General features: G+C 41.4%; 1 pseudogene; it reads left to right on the forward strand.

The window, feature by feature from the left end:
• Window positions 1–10,712: 10,712 nt before the first annotated feature.
• On the forward strand, window positions 10,713–11,003 carry LOC147435713 (uncharacterized; annotated as a pseudogene).
• The last annotated feature ends 7,013 nt before the right edge of the window (window positions 11,004–18,016 follow it).

Raw genomic sequence — 18,016 nt, forward strand, 5'->3', positions numbered from 1 at the left:
TTGCTAGTTTCTTAGGCCAATTGTGTCTATTTTGTAGGTAGTAACCATATCTAATCATAGAGTACAAACTTGGCTAGACATTGAGTAGTTTCTATGGGTTTCTAGAGGTCATAATGCTAAACCCAGTTTTTTCATGTTTGCTGTATTTAGCACTTTATCATTGCCCCCAAGGTTCCAATCGTAAGAGATCCATTATCCTTTTGACATGCTCCATGGCTCCTTTTGAATCCAAAGGCCCAAAGGGAACTAAGAAAACATGTATATAGTATCTGTATTGAGCGTGACTATAGAAACTTTGATGATAGGTCCACAGAATGGCAAAAATGCAACCTTTTTGTACCTATTGTTTTTGCCCAAAAAAAAATTAGTGAGGTAAAAGCAACCATATGTTTTGGTCACTAACCCATTGAAGTTAAAGGGGCATTTTACCTCATGTCCTACAAAAATCCCCACTCTTATTTATATGCAATCAATCGTAAGAAATTGCTGTTTTGGGCAAAATGCACTGGTCCATCAACTTTGGAGACTTGTAGTGACCAAGGAATGAGAAAAATTACAAGTTTCTCATTTTTTCCATATGTAGTAGTTATTGAACTATAAGCTCATGAAAGGATTTTTCAAAATGAGTGGATCTACTATGGTTTTGGAATTTTTTTCCCAAAACCCTGAAAGGACACTTTTATGTCCTATTAGGTTACCATTCTAGTGTTAATGTCCTCTGTGATGTTTGTAGAACGATGAGCTTGCCCGTTGACATGCTAAGACTGAAAAAGGATTGTTCTCATCTTGTAAATGGAGTCGTGCATTCACAAAACCGATGTTTTTTCTATGTATGCCCAACGACTTTGCAAGTGTTCTATCCGTAAAGGGACATGCATCTACTTCGTCCCTCGAATCAATGCATGGCATCACTGTTGCTCTCTTGAAAAGCATTTTTTTGTCTGAGTGCGGGACCTTGACTTTTGACAAGGTGTTGCGAATGTTGGGAAGAACTGCTCTCTGTATAGAATGTGCCGAGTTCTACAGGTTGCAAAATAATGGTTGTTGGAGTAACTGTTCAAAAATCTCTCCAACCGCTCAAGAAACTCTGCTTGACTGTGTACTGATGGGCACGGAGCCGGATCAAGAAAACCTAAAGGAAAAGAGCTCAACGCATGAACATACATCATGAAGAGCCCAAGCATCAACAAGACCAAACATGTCACAAACACTCACATTCACCTAATTGAAGAGAAGGCTCCATCCTTAGAGAGAGAGAGATAGAGAGAACTAAGCACACACAGCAGAGAACCACGTGAAGAGGAAAGAAAGGGAATGCGCTGCAAAAACACCGCACAAAGAAGGAGAGAAAGGCACTCTGGTCTATGCAAAAACTGCACATAGAGAATACCCTAAACCTGTATGCTTTGTGCCCACGTAGAGAAGGAGACACAGGGGGTGCTCGTACGTCGAACACGTCCAAGAACTAGAGGGGGCGATAAAAAATGCATACCCCTCTTTTTTTCTAAATTCCCCCCATCTTCATTACTTATCATTGAGTTTCCTCCCCGAAAAATCAAATGTAGACTCAAAAGTTCTCCACAACTACTTTAAAAAGAAGCGTCCAAGACAGCCCTTTTGTGGACCACCTATACATGCTTTCACCCAGGAGCATCCACCCACAATGGATATTCCAAACATGTAGTTGATAAAGACCCATTTTCTTGAGAGAGTTTAGACAAAAGATCAGGAGAGAGAAGGACTATATAGATACGTAGACGACCGTGAGGTCAACCTTTATAGGTGCTCAAAGCCATACCCAGGAGAGCTAATAGATTACAAACTCTTAAATGTCTATACATACAAAGTCAATTGTCAATGGAAGTCTATAGTTGTTACAAGTATGGACGAGTTTACGGATCTATAGAAAGCACAAATCTATGAACTGCATTAAAAATAGGTGGATATTTGGTCAATGAAGGACCACAAATACCCCCACCATACACGAGGATTCCTACAAGAATTCCAAAAAGGGAGCCACCTGGATTCCCTTCTAGAGAGATAACAAGACATGAAGTGATGAAAGAGATGGCAGACATGCCTTCTTAAGGACCAATCTGCAAGAGAACGACCAATCCCTTCAAAGAAGAACCTAGGCATAATAGAAGGCCTGAAACAAGAGAAGGATTGGGAGAGTCTATGATTGGACTTGTAGACAATCGATGGGTTAGACCATCCCAAATCCAAAAATGGCTAAATAGGAAAAACTCTAGAGATAAGGATATGAAAGATCACGTAGTGGATTTCAAAATAGTAATTAGAGCAAAGGAAGTTTTTTATTTTGTAACACAGTTTACTGGATTCGGAGTAACTCTAGAAGATGATGTGGCTACATGGTTCGACTCAGTGGAAAGATGACATTTTGAGACTCTAAACGAGATGTTTGAGGAATTCATCGAATAATTCTTGCAAAAAGGCATAGCTCAAAATACAATTTCACAAATCCATGGATTCAAGCAAAAAGAGAGTGAATCGATATGCAAAGCGGCATTACGCCTCAAGAGATAAGTTAAGTTTTGTTCGAGATCTTAACTTTCTACGCAAGCACGATTGATGTTGATCTTTATCCACATAATGAGATATGCGACTCTTCAAAAGGATCTGCATATGATAAGGAGCACAACACTAAATGAATTGATCAAACAAGCTCTTTATCTGGTGGATAATTGTGACTATAAACAAAACGATTGTAAGATTCAAGAGGACGACACATCCTCTCAGAACAGTGATTCACAGATAAGTAAGTCCATTGGAAAACCAATGACACCTATTGATCAAGAAAACTTTATCAATCAAATGGTCAAGAGGTTAACTCCTCTTGTGATGTCTAATCCGAGAGAGCTTAAGTGGTGCAAAATTGAGAGAAAATGGACAAACCATATGAGAGAAGAGTATTATTATGGCATGGAATATGCTAGGGAGAGGTATGTACAACCTATTCTAGTAGCACCTCCTGCACCTAGATATGCTATGGGGAATGTGCGAGGTCCAGTAGGAGTTTCAAGGACACAGCCTGTCTGAGGACAACAACCTTCGTTGCCAGGTGCTAGAATGCATGTAGAAATGAGATACATGTTGATGATGGAAGCATCTAAAAAATAAGCGCTAGTACCAACTACACTGTGTTATGACAACCAAAGTGGGTACTACCCTTCAAAGCTACAGAAGATGAGAGAAACACGTGGAGTGGTGAGGCCGGTACAACCTCCACTCCTACATTTTGACCTGAAGAAAGAAGGTATGAGATGGAAGAAAGGACATTGTGGTTCATTATAAATGTAGGCTTAGCAAGGTCAGATCCTATTTGTAGCCAAGAGGAATTGCATGAAGAAGCTCCTCCACCAGAGGCAGATTGTCACAATCGCCGTGACAACCACTTGGTCAAACAATGTCCTCACAAATGGAGATCACACAAGTAAATGCCTATTGTCTTCAATGTGGAGTCATTCACTTGATCCCCACTTGTCCAAAAAACCCAAACCAAGTCATAAAGATCACAAAAAATATCTCAGGAATTGTTCAGCTACCTAGTAGCTCAAAAAACAAAATCGTCATACCAATTCAGGTAGTTACAAGAGTGCAAGCTCAAAAGGAACCCGCTGAGAACCCAAAGATAGAGAAAACAGAAACTGACGTGAGTCCAGAGACAGGTGAACCAAAGATCGATGCATCTAGTCAAAAAACCAAGAGAAAATGGAATAGTTGGAAAGCTAGAAAGGCTAGGATGAAAGCACGTAAGGAACGAGAGAAAAAATCCCTAGCTCTGATGAGCTCACCTAACCTAAAGAGAAGATAAGACAACATGAGTAAAGGGTTGCACCTTCTCTTACACGGACGTCTCAACACAACCTAGATCAACATAATGTCAATTGAGGACACATATGACACGACAAGCATACGGATGCAATCTGTTTAGCTTGTAAGGCTGAGACCATCCCACGCATATAACAATCTGGAAGGGCCAGTCTAGCTAAACCACAATCAAGAATCTCACTGCTCTCAACTACACCACCTAACCCACATATACACAAATGGAAGGAAACTCATCAAAACATGCCAAAATTGTACAAAACTTAAGGAACACCATCCCCTCACTAGGATACACCTGTCCCAAAGCATCTACCCTCAAAAACCTCACTCTAGACCCATCTGCAAAAAACGTGTATGAAGACAAAGCCAAAATTTTGAAGTGTTTGAAGTTGAAGTTTATGAGTACCTATACGTAGTTTATGTCACCACAATTATAATGACTACTTGCACACAGAAAACAGACATTGTTTGATACACTTACAACCTTAAATAGCTCGTAGATGTCTGAGTGCGCGTGCTCCATTCCGCCAGGAATGCTTGGCATTGATGCGTAGCTCTTGTTGAGCCTAGCATGATGGTGCAATTGAATCTCCAATGTGATGAATGAGCAGGGAGTAGTGCCAAGAAGAAGCTCACGCTCTCTCTTTCTCCCTCATACATAGTCAATGTTATCTTCAAAACTTGATATTTATGATAAAAGTTCTCTTTACAAAATGACTTAGGTACCTTATATACTAAGGCCACCATAGATTAAACCTAAAATAGAGTTCAAGGGATAAAATGGCTTTGTATGTACAATCTCGAAGTGCCATTGCACCTCGGCTCTTCTGCAACTAGATTAGCTACTTATTACAAATTATGTTCTTAACCATAATTCATAGCATTTTATAACTCTTGGAAAATAATTCTTTGTTGAGTTATGTTGTGTTGTTGACCCACGGGTCAACACTCCCCCCCTTCGAGTTCATGTTGTCCCTGACATGACATGGTTGTCAATGTCAGTGTGGTCTTTGTTGTTGTTCTTGCTTTCTTGTGCTCCACTGCATGTACATTTGTCAACTCACAACAAGAACTATGATCCATGAAAATAATAATTGATGACGAACTTTATGTCCATCACATCCAAGCCCAAGCTACAAAGTTTGTTGCTCTCATATTAGGGCTATTGCCAGATCTAAAAAGAACCCAATCTCATTCATCTTATCATCATGGATATATAAAGCTCCCTATATCACTTGCTCCAGCAAATCTATCAATTCTTAGTATTTGTGATTCTCAGAAACAACTTCGACAATCTGTAGAATTGAATGATTGGCTTTTAGATCTTGTGAGCCAATGAAAACTTTGTAAGGATTATGTAGAAATTGTCTGGCTAAACCTTCAATTTCTTTAGGCCAAGCTGCATTCCAATGTAAAGTCTATCTGTCAGGCCAAATTTGGGAGATAAGTTTTCTGATTTGAGGCTCAAAACCCATGTCTAGCATTCACGATCCGCCTTATCAAGGACAAGATATGTAACCCTGTGAAGGTTGGTTTGTCTACCACTTGTGTTTGCTCTTCTTCGTGGGTGACTCCTTTGTTCCTGCATCAAGGTGATCAAAGTTGAATTTGCCAATGTTAGCTTTTGTGTGATGTGTAATTCATTATACTGCTTCAACTTGATACATGACTTAATTAAAGCTTGACAAACCCCAATTAATTCCCCAATATAGTAGCTTGCATCAAAAGGGCCTTATTTGAGATCATTCACGATAGATTACCATTTATGAGCAATCATAGTCCATTTGTCTCCAAAGCTCATATACAAGATGATGTACAGGGTATGTAGGTGGCTATCATTGCTTCAGATTTGAAATAATTACATCTTTGGCTAGCTAGGGTTTTTTTTTTCAACCCTTAGCTTGTATTCTCTATTTGTAGCCGCCTAACAAAGTTTAGCTTGATTTGGACTTGCATTTGGCTTTACAAGCTAACTTTTTGGATTTAGTCTTGAAAATGACTAATGGGCATCTCTGGCACCTTCTGGATGCCAATCACATGTAGGAGCAATGATGATGATCAAAATTTGGCTCGACCCCTGGTTGCTCCTGCAGAGGCATCTATCACGAAAGATGACTGAAGTGTCATTTCTGCCCCTTTTGTTCTTGTCAGTACAGCCCTTTTTCTTGGGGGGTTCACCGTTCAGTGCCCCCTTATATAACGTGGGTTTTCCTGGTATTAAAAAAACCCCTCTTTTAACATGTTTGAATGAATAAAATGAGCCCTTATTTTAGGAAAAATTTTCAAAATTGAATATAGAACCCCCACATTTTAATGTATCTTTGTTAAAATGCCTAAATTTTTTGCATTTTAAAACCCCTCCTTTTGAACTCACGTTATACATTAACATGATTACATAGTGCACCCCTGGAACCCTTTTGTTTATCAGTCTTTATTAAGTCACATACAAAATAGAAAATTTACAATATGAAGATCTACTTGCTGTATACGGCCTTGTAGTTGCATGAAGTGTGTAATAGGCAACTTTACACTTGATGGGTGATTTGATTTAGTCGCATCACCAACTTCCTTTGTCCTTGTAGGCCACTGTTGAGTTTGATGACCATTCTTAGTCATTTTTGGCCTCATGTTGTTGTTGAAGATGGATCAAAATTCTTTTCTTACCTCTGACATTACCCATTGTGTAAATGGCTCTTGAGACATGCTTCGTGAAGTTACGTCATTTTCTTGTACCTTCTTCTCTTTTTACTGCTCAGACATCTCTACAGTCTTTTTTTCATTTGGATCATGGAATTTTTCCCTTTTTTAAAAAAAACTCAAAAAAAAAAAATAATGCCAAAAATAAACTCAATCAAAAAAGAAAAAACATTCTAATAGAATTCTAAATGCTATGTACATTGTACATATGTCCCTAGGGGCTCATATATGGCTTTTGTCCTCGTACTCTTCTTGTATCGTTACTACTCTGTATTTTGTCAAAACAATGCCATAATCAAACACAAAAATTGAATGCAACTCACAAAACATTGGCCTCTAATATTCATAATACTAGGTCCGCATTTAGAATGTCTCCCCCCCTCCTATTTGGAGTCCTCCTTGAAGACAGGGTATCACCAAGGGTACGTGTTGTGCTTGGGAAATTAAAAGTAGTGCTTATGCATGCCTTGTAATGTAGCCATATTATGCATACACAGTCAATGAATGGGAAAGATTTATGTTGTGCAAGATGTGTGTATAAGAAATTTGCTTATTGGAATTTGTTGGCGATGTGATGTTCTTTGAATCTCATGCCCTTTTCTTGATTAAAGGTTGTAGAGATTTTTTGAAGGCTTACTTATCTATTTGATTCTTCTTTGTGATCCATTTTATCCTTCTGGTTGGTTGTCATATTTGGCAGTGTTCCACAGAGTGGGTTCTGGATTGAAGTGAGATCTCTTCTAACTGATCTGTAACCATAGGAGGAATTGAAAGAATTCAAATGGTGGTGCATTGACAATCATGTTATTGGTTTCCTTTAAGATGCACTTCTTCGTGATTCTTGGTTGTTTTGTTCATGATGCTACTCGTTTGTGAACCCATACTTGTCCCTGCTTCCTTTGTGTTTCAAGAGACTTCTTTGAGATCCACCTTGTCTTTGTGTGAGTTAGCAACCGTCTTTGCTTCAGCCCTTGTACGCTTGGTTTTTGGAAACGATATTAATACTTTCGGAGTTGATGCTTCAACTATTTCAGAATCCAAATAAAGTCATGACCTATTTGTACTTGAGTCAACTTCTTTGGAACCCAAATCTGATTTGTGAAAGCTTCTGGCTTTGTGATTTTCTTACCGTTCTTGCATGCTTTGACTATTTTACTGTTGGAATTAGATCTTGTGGTTGTTTACGAGTTCTACCAAACATCGAGCAAATTTATCCGAGCAAGATCAAAAGCGAGCAAAGTTACCAAGTGAGTTTCTCCCGTATATATATACATCTTTTCTAAAAGGAGTTATCACACACACACACACACATAGAGAGAGAGAGAGAGAGAGAGAGAGAGAGAGAGAGAGAGAGAGAGAGAGAGAGAGAGAGAGAGAGAGAGAGAGAGAGAGAGATTTCTCTAAACCCAAACAATAAATGTCAGCACCATTGCTTCCCAATCATGATTATACAAATCTAGTCATCCTTATACATGTCACCATTGCTAGAAAAAATATGTTGTTTTGGAAACTTAAATATAGATCAATTGAACAGCTTAGTTCACAAAGATGGAAGATGCGACTCCTTTCCATTTTGGAGTTTGAAAATCTAGAGAGAGAAGGAGTGAAATTTCAAGGGCTTGTTCTCTAAGTCAAAACAATAAATGTCAGCACATTGCTTCCCAATCATGATTATAAAATTAGTCATCCTTATACATTGTCCCCATTGCTAGAAAAAATATGTTGTTTTGGAAATTAAATATAGATCAATTGAAACTTAGTTCACAAAGATGGAAGATGCGACTCCTTTCCATTTTGGATCATTGTTTGGAAAAATCTAGTAGATGTCTAGAAGGCCATAATTTGTTTGTGCCAAATTTCAATCTCTTTTGGGCTTGTGTCTGCTCAAGTCAAAGGTGGTAAGGAAATATTGCTAGTTGGATGAGGGAAAGGGTTGCATTGTATTGACAACCCATTTTTTGCAAATGATAGAGACTTGCCAAACCAAGAGCTACCATGTATGTCCATTAGGAAGAGTGCTAATAAGCGAGAGAGATGCTTAGATCTCTCTCTCTCTCTCTCTCTCTCTCTCTCTCTCTCTCTCTCTCTCTCTCTCTCTCTCTCTCTCTCTCTCTCAAAAAAAAAAAAAAAAAAAGAAAAGAGAAACAATATCACTATCACCGACTATTTTCATCATATACAAAACATTTTACAACAAAATGGTGAGCTTGGAGAATCTCCAAGAAAAAGTCTTTTCACTTTCAGGGATCAAAGCTAACTAGGTCTACTTCGATCTTTGACTTATCTTTCTTCTCTTTCACTTCACCTTGCGCATTCTCCCACTTAAGTTTTAGTCCTTGTGAAAACCAAGCCAAGTGTGCGCACAACCAAACTACCTTTAGGATTTTCTCTCTCTCTCTCTCTCTCTCTCTATCTCTCTCTCTTCTCTCCTCTCTTCTCTCTCTCTCTCTCTCTTCTCTCTCTCTCGCAATGTTCACCTCACAACCTTTTCTGAAATAACTATGCAGCATCCAACAACAATAGGAGATAATTTAACATCAATACACTATGTATATATGAATGGGTGCAATTAAAAAGTGTTGTTCTTTGCACTCTTACATCTGCAAGAACATGCCATCGTAGCCCACAATAAGCATGACACATTTCAGTTGTATGTATGCAGCACCCCCCAGCCTCATAAGGCACGACAAAGAAAAAGGTTGCGAGAGTGCACTGACCTATCTTTTTTTGAAATCATGCTTCTTATGTTCATAGAACAAATCAGTTTTGGCACTGCCAAGGTTCACAATTTTGGGTCAACCATCTCTATCCTTCTCTTGTTGGGTGCGCTCTTTACAGTAGTAAGCATCAGAAATGCCGGCAACTCCGGGGTGATGCAGAACCCTTGGAAGGAATTATAATTGCACTCATCGCACACTCGAACCAAAGTACAGGGGCGCACGTATGAGTCACAAATCACGCACTGACTCCCATGTCTACTGCTGAGAGAGGAGGGAAAGGATGGAGGCAGTAGTTTGCCTGTGGGAATGAGGGTATTTGAGGAAGCGCTAATTGCAAGGGAGATCATTCGGCAATTGAATTAATTTCTTCGTGAGAAAGGACCTGAGGGTGAGGTCATGGACATGGGACATTGCAGCGATGGTTGGCCTTTGATAGCGAGTAATGGTGGGATCCGAACAGCACTATGGCCTGACATTCCCAGGCTTCCCCTTCGCCGCTTCAATGATGCTGCCTACTCATCGACTTCTCATCACACTTCTCGTAGAGCAAGCGGATAGTGGCAGCTATGGTGAGCTCTCCTCCGCATCAGAAGCAGTCGATGGCTTCTCCAATATGGCGATGCCCGGCTGCTTGCAATTCATTCTCAGATCAGGATGATGCTTTGCTATGGATGCTCGTGCCCCGCGTGTGCTGAGAGAGTCTCTCTCTCTCTCTCTCTCTCTCTCTCTTCTCTCTCCTCTCTCTCTCTCTCTCTCTCTCTTCTCTCTCTCTCTCTCTCTCTCTCTCTCTTCTCTCTCTCTCTCCTCCTCTCTCTCTCCTCTCTCTCTCTCTCTCTCTCTCAAAAGAAAAAAAACTCAACTCTCTCAAAGAGCGCGCGCCGGCGCGCGCTCTTTGAGAGAGTTGAGTTTTTTTTCTTTTTTGAGAGAGAGAGAGAGAGAGAGAGAGAGAGAGAGAGAGAGAGAGAGAGAGAGAGAGAGAGAGAGAGAGAGAGAATGGCACCTTGTCGTCCACACACAACACCTCGGCAAGGCAAGCGAGGCTATCAAGGAAGCTATGAGCAAGGTTATGGGTGGAGGTGGGGAAGAGGGTCTCGGCCAAGCCGGTCCACGCAGCTAAATTTTCTATTTAAAGAAAAAGGAAGGCAGTTGCACTGGGTGGGCTGCGTGCATGATGATGATGAAGTGCAAGACAATTTCTATCCAATCCAAACAGTTTCCCTTTGATGGATTGCAATTCACTACAATGTAAATATGGTTTTGTTAATTCCGAGGATTTTGTACAGACGATTTTTAATTCCGGAGAGAGAGAGAGAGAGAGAGAGAGAGAGAGAGAGAGAGAGAGAGAGAGAGAGAGAGAGAGAGAGAGAGAGAATCCATCACTTGCATTATGCACCTCTAGCAAGGTATTCACTAGTCAGTAGCACTTGATTTTTCCATAGTACTGCAATGGCGAGCTCTTCTTATGTGGCTAGCAACAAGGGTCTGGCGCTGCTGCTTCTTGCCGTGCTTTTGGCGATGGGTATGGCGAGCCTCGCGAACTCGGGTGGGGACAAGGGCCACTATGGCGGCAAAGGGCAGTGGTGGTTATGATCATCATGGCGGACAAGGTGGCAAGGGTAGCCATGGTGGCAAGGGCGGCTATAACAGTGGCCATGGAGGCGACCAGGGCAAGGGCCATGGGGCAGCAGCTACGATAAGGGGCATGGCGATCATGGTGGCCACGGCCCGCATGCCTAGCTTGCTAGCTTCCACAAGCACCACCTATAAGCACTGGCTAGTCCTCTCTTGTATCTAAATTGCTAGGTCTCTTTAACAGGGTTGTGGATTGAGTAGATTTCTCCCTCTCTCTCTCTCTCTCTCTCTCTCTCTCTCTCTCTCTTGCTAGCATAGGAATGTCTGTTCTCTCACAATGCAAGTTTAATGTCTTATCATGTCAACATAGGGTTCCCTTATGCTGCACAACACTTGAAATTGGTGTTTAATCAAGTGTTGTGCAGCATAAGGGAACCCTATGTTGACATGATAAGACATTAACCTTGCATTGTGAGAGAGTAGACATTGCTATGCTAGAGAGAGAGAGAGAGAGAGAGAGAGAGATCTCCATGACAAAGAGGAAGCAGAAGCAGTTGCGGCATAAGATTTCATGACGTTCAAGCGCCACAATGGTGGACATAAAAAGCATGGAAGAGGCCACACCAACCCCATCAGGTGTTCCAACTCAAACATGGTCACTGTCAATTCTAGAAGGTTCACATTGCAATTGAAATCACACAAGGCATTGGAATGAAGGACACACTAGTAATAGTTTGATGGTCCCTCCAGAGTAGTTGGTATACTACATGCAATGCCTTCACAAAGCAGCCTACACATGGCACTTAAGCAAGCAAAGGATATCATTCAAGTTCAAGAGCTACATATGCATTATGATGGACATGTGGCATTTGAGTTACCATCTTTTGATCTATTTGTGCACGAATTATGAAAATTGAAACATGTGAATTTACCATGAAGAATAAGTTTGCACAAATAGAGTTTTGGAATATGTTTAACAAGATGGTTCCGAGCAAGGATATGACTGTGCATCAATGTGTGTGTGAACACATTAAAGGAAGAGTATGGCTCTTTTGTTTGAAAATATTTTAATGTGCATGAACACATTGAAGGAAGAGTATGTCTCTTTGTTTGAGACTATTTGAGATGCAACATGGTTACTTTGCCACACTATACTCTATAGAGTGACTATTGAGATCTTGATCTAACCTTTTTCATTGCTCATGCTCGCTCGGTTTCTTGTCCGCTCAGAAGTACTCGCTCGAGGATTGGGATTCCTCATTGTTTACTAGAGATCTTCATCTTCTTTATCCATACCTGTTTTTGGCCAAGCTGGCTCTTTGGTATCCAGATTTGTGAAATTGTTTGGCTCTAACTTGTTGGTCATTGCTTGTGGCCTTCCTTGGTTGTTACAAAAGCTGCTAGCATGGGTGATGACCTCAGTTTTTGGTAGGGGATGTCATAAGAATCATCACTATTGCTACTATCCTCAGCAAGGTTGCATTCTAGCACTTTTCCTTGGTGGTTTGGCTGGTTATAAAACATTATTATCTGTTTGCTCTTGGATTGTTGTTTCTTGGAGGACTTTGCTTTCCAATTGATTAGCGCGTTGTTAGCTTGTTGACATGGTTGTGTTCTTCGCGACGACTGAGTCTTTTTTGCATGTATAGGAGCCACGTATAAGGATGCTTCTTGTGGTTGCGTTTCCACCAAAGATTTTGGAATCCACTTCTGATGCACTTTATTCTTATAGCAGTGACATTGGTTCACTGGTCTTTGATTTGGACAATCATAAAACCATGCATTAGCTAAAATTTTGTTCTTGTCACCCGCTAACTTGTCCAATTTTTTGTTTTCAACATCTTCTTCAAGCTCCAAGTGTTCTACGAAGTCATAGAACTCGTCTTCTTCTTTGTCTTCTTTTTGCTGGATCACACTCACTGCAAAGTAAGGAACGACATCATAACCATCTTCATCACAAAACTTTGTTGTTGGACCATCTTGAATAGCGCTTACATCCAGTGTAGCCAAGATATGTTCCCATTCAAGTGGCCCTATGCTTCTTCTAGAACGGGTTCTGGAATATAATCCTTATCTTTGATTGCCCTTTCTAAAATGCACTCCTCTCATTTTAAGCTTCTGCATTGCGAAGCTCCACACATCCATAGTTCTTTAGGCTTACCCAACCATGCTAGAAGTTATGATCCTGCTATAGTAGCGGAATCAAACTCTTCTATTGGGGTTCTTGTCAAATCCTTGTAGCTATGGTCCTTAAGATTTATTCTTCTCGTGGTGTAGCCCTCACTACTGGTTTTTCCCATTTTTTCCAGACCTCTTTTATTGCAATGGCAACACCAGCTCCCCTGTCAAGGATTTCCATGGTTTTTACACCTTGGAATTACACTAGAAGAGCCGTGTTCTCATCTTCTCCCTCATAATACTCTCTGACCTTGTTTAATGGCACCAGCCTAGTGTTTAGCTGAGTCATTTCTAGCTCTGTGATCCCTTCCTCGAATTGAGTCATTGATTTCTTAACACCAATTTTCTTTAGGCATTTTCCCACAATAGCCCACATGTTTGGTCATATTCTGAGCAACCTGTTGGGGTATAAAGCCCAATGTGGTTGCCCAGGTAAGTGGGCGGGCCGCCAGGTATGTACACATATTCTTTTGTTAAAACCTAATAATAACTCACTATGCTCTACACATTACAGTAGAGCGAGTTCACCATATCGTCGTGCTCTTCTTCTCGCACTCTCTCTCGCGTCGCACTTCCGCTCGTACTCCTTCAACCGGTATCAGAGCTCAGATCGAGGCTCGGGGCAGCACTGCAGGAGGCTAGAGTCACCAACTCAGATTGGAGTGAAATTCGACAGGCAAAGACACGGCCCCAAATCCTATGGGAGAACCCAAAGGCCTTGGTGTTCTCAGAATTTCATTCTGAGGTCATCTCGGCCACCGTTCGGCTTCGACAAAGGTCTGCGCAAGCCATTTTCGACTACGTGGTCTCGACGGGTGCAGATCCGACTCTGCAAATTTGGGGTTTTTGGCCTACGACTGCAGGTGCTGAGGATATCGACACTCCCAGAGTGTTGATTTGTGGCTGTCTACACATCGAAGGACGGCTCACAGTTCTTGGAGGCATGTCACATACGACACGAGCGCATCTACACATAGACTGTAGGCGACATCCACTAGTTCATTAGGTAGCTTGTGTTTGCTGCTTGATATTCCAGATTTCATCCTGACATTGCAGGTACTTCCACATGGGATGTATTGTCAGAGATGATGTATGTTTGTTGAGGGTTTGCTGGTTGTGAGTCACGCAGCAAACAACCGCCGCAGCGGTTACACCATACAGTGGGAAATTTGTGGATGTATGACTTTGTGGGAAGTTTATGTACTGTCAGATTTACTGCAGACTTTGTTGAGGGTCGAGTGAGGTTTTATTGAGCTGGGGGATTCTCAAATGTTGAGATCCTTTCGGTGATACAGGTCTTGGAGCGATCCCTCGAGCACCCTTAGATAGGCAGCTAGGATGTATTGATTGTGAGTTAGACAGTTGGGATTGCATCTTTGCTTTACTGCCGTTGAGGCATTGTCGCAGTCTATGCTTATAGGTCAGTGACAGAACAGTCAGAGACAGTACAGGTGCAGGACAGGTTTACCCACAGCTTACAATGTCAGAGAGACAGTGTTTTTGAGCTGTTTTTTGGTCTGTTTTTGAGTACACCAAAGCCATTTTACAAAGGAGACTCTGTCGAAATTTATGCAGAATCTGAAGCTTTCTTGCTTCATTTGACAGGTTGATATTGGTTCAGAGGTCAGTTTACAGGGGAAACTCTGCCGAATTTTTCCCAGAAAAGTAAACTACTGTGAAGCGTAGCTATGGCTGGATCACAGGACACTGCTCTTTACAATATCAAGAAGCTGGATGGAACCAATTTCCCATTGTGGAAGAAGCAGATTTGGCACGTGTTGGTACAAAAGAAGCAGATAAAACCTATAAAGCTCAAGGGGATAAAACCAGAAGATATGGACGAAGATGAATGGAGCGAGATGGATGAATTGGCACTTTCTACCATTATGCTGACTTTGGCAGAAAGCGTTTACTTCAATGTAGCAAACGAGATGTCGGCTTATCAAGCATGGTTAAATCTGAGTGATCTTTATGAGAAGCAGAGTGCATCTTCACAGGTATACTGGCTTAAGAAGCTTGTTGACTTGAAGATGAAAGAAGGGACACCTATGTCCAATCATCTGAATGAATTCAACACAATCTATAGTCAGTTGTCAGCTCAAGGTGTCAAGTTTGATGAACCTGTTAGAGCTATGTTCCTGTTGATCACATTGCCGGAAAGTTGGGAAACTTTTCGCACAGCTTTGAGTAATTTTGCACCTCCAGATGGTTTGAACATAGCAGGTGTAGAAGGAAGGCTTACTGAAGGAATCCAATAGAAAGACAATGGACAAGGCAAAGGAACAACCTTAGTTGTCAGGGGAAGGACCAAAGAAAAGTACAAAGGTGGAAAGAGGAATCAGTCTCATAGCAAGTCCCGCAGTGCTAAAGGCAAGAGTGACATAGAATGCTACCATTGTGGCAAGAAGGGTCACATGAAAAGAGACTGCAGAGAATGGAAAGCATAAAAAGGCAAAGAGAAAGCTGAAGACCATGGTGAGAAGAACAAGTCCTCAGTGAAGATTCAAGAAATAAATGTGACAAACACTGTTGCAGTGGATGACAGTCTAGTGTCAGGAGACATCTACTTCTTGAAGAATACAATTGACTCAGCTCTTCTTACAGCATCTGATGGAAATGCACTGAGTGACTGGATTATAGACTCAGGGGAATCACTTCATGTGTCTCCAAACAAGGAGTGGTTTACCTCTTATGTGACCACTAAAGATCATGTTCGGCTAGGCAATGGGCAGACATGTGAGATCTTAGGTGTTGGAGATGTCTGCAAGTCCTGCTCTTGTGCTGTCTTCTACAAGGAAAGTGTATTCAAATTCTTGGAGTTCAAGCACCCACTTTGCTATTCTAGATGAGAGGCTTATGTGTTGTACTACATATGGTAGATTGTGCTCTAAGGTGAGAAAAACAAATGGCACAGGGAGAAGATACGATCGAAACTTCCTTACCGCAAACAAGATTGCAAAGACCACTTTCTCCATTTCAGTGTATCCCTTCTCGGCCGGAGTCATCACCTTGCTTGCAAAATAGATCGGCCTCATGTATGATGTTTTAGGATCTTTTTGCATCAAAACAACACCAATTGCTTCGAAACCTTCACTTGGAGTGACATAGTAGGTCTCCTTTGGATCTGGTGGCATTAGGATTGGGAGAGAGCTAAGAATGCCCTTCACTTCCTCAAAACATTTTGCATGTCCCCTCCCCCATTCAAATGTAGATTGGCTTGCCAACCTATGCAAAGGGGCGATGTATTGCAACCATATGCAAAGGGGCGATGTATTATGCTAGAGATGGATGAAGCGAGACATGTACCTCACTTTGTGGTTGAAGGTCATTAGCTCCTTAGTTGTTGTTGGTGGAGATAATGACAAAAGGGCCTCTACTTTAGAGGGATCCACTTGAATTCCTTGTGAAGAAACCACATGGCCTAGCAAAACCACCTGAGATTCACCGATATGACACTTCTCTGGGTTGAGTTGTCCCCCAAATTGATGGAGCCTCTTAAGCCCCTCTTCAACCTTTTGGCAATGAAGTGATCTACAACTATAAATACAGAAATCATCCATAAAGACTCTTATAGATTTTCCAAAGAATGGCTGAAATACAAATATTGTGAATCTCATGAAGGTGCTAGGAGCATTGGTGAGCCCAAAAGGCATTACTCTGAATGCAAAACATCCCCAAGGTGTGATGAAGGTGGTTTTTGGTTGGTCCTCTTCTGCTATTCTAATTTGAAAATATCCTGAATACCCATCACACACAGTGTAGCATTCGTGACCTGCTACTTCATTCAAAATTTCATCTTGGAAAGGGAGAGGGAAGTGGTCCCTCTTTGTCGCAGCGTTGAGGGGTTTGTAATCCACGCAGACCCTCCACTTACCATTCTTCTTGGGAGTGACTACAATAGGTGATACCCATTCGGAGTTGGATACTAGATAGATGAAGCCAGCCTTCAAGAGTCGATTCACTTCTTGTAGGAGAGCCTTTTTCCTAGTCGCCTTATCTTTTGAGCCACGGGTTTGGTCCCTGGTTTCAATTCAATTCGATGCTCTATTACATCTACACCTCTTATTTGTGAGTAGTCATGATAAACAAATTGGGATACCCCCTTAACATATTGATGTAGGACCTCTTCTCCTCACAAGTAAGATCTTTTGCAAGCATCTTCTCAAATCCTTCTTCAAGGTGTGGCATCTTTCATCCCCTCGTGTGTGATTGTCTGTTGGCTTTTCTCTACTGGACATCTTGAGTGTTGGCGTTGAATACAATTCCCATTACCTCCAAAGAAGACTCCTCTTCACTGGTTGATGCTTCCTCATCACTTGAGAAAGGACTCTCCTCCTCGCTCTCTTCATCTGCGTGGTTTCATAGTTGATATCTAGTTGCTTTCCTTCTCGCCAATCATACACCACCGGTTGACCCTTCTTAAGAATCAAACGACCACTTTCCCATTTTTGATCTGCATTCACAGCAATGAGCCAAGGCCTCCCTAGGAAATGGGATAGCCCTCCCCTTAGCTGGCATGACATACATATCCACTCGTGCATCTATGTTATATACAAGACTTTTACATTTTCAATGATCCCCAAACACTTCACACTTGAGTTGTTGGCTAGCCTAGCTTGACAATTAGAGGACTTTGTAATTTCAAGCCCTAACCTGTTCATTGATTTTTCCATGATCACACACATTTGAGCTCCACCATCAACATATACATTAGACACCTTTTTACCCCTTATGTAAGCATCCACAATGGGTTCCACATCTTTTTGTAGCTTTGAGGCCACAACCTTAATGGAAAGATTTGCTTTCTTATTTGGAATTCTTGTACTTAACAACTTTGGCCATTGCCTTATTACTTTGGCTGATAGGTGTAGAAGTTGAGGCCATGAAATGTTTGGCTTTTGGGTTTGTAAATCCTCCAGGATGTTGTAGGGCTCTAGCTCCTTTCCCAATGGGAAGTCGTTGATACCAATTTCCCTTCGCCTTGATCTTTTCTTCCTGCT

The sequence above is a fragment of the Adiantum capillus-veneris genome, chromosome 18 (assembly GCF_014529385.1).
Source record: "Adiantum capillus-veneris isolate H3 chromosome 18, ASM1452938v2, whole genome shotgun sequence".
In the NCBI taxonomy this organism is placed as follows: domain Eukaryota; kingdom Viridiplantae; phylum Streptophyta; class Polypodiopsida; order Polypodiales; family Pteridaceae; genus Adiantum; species Adiantum capillus-veneris.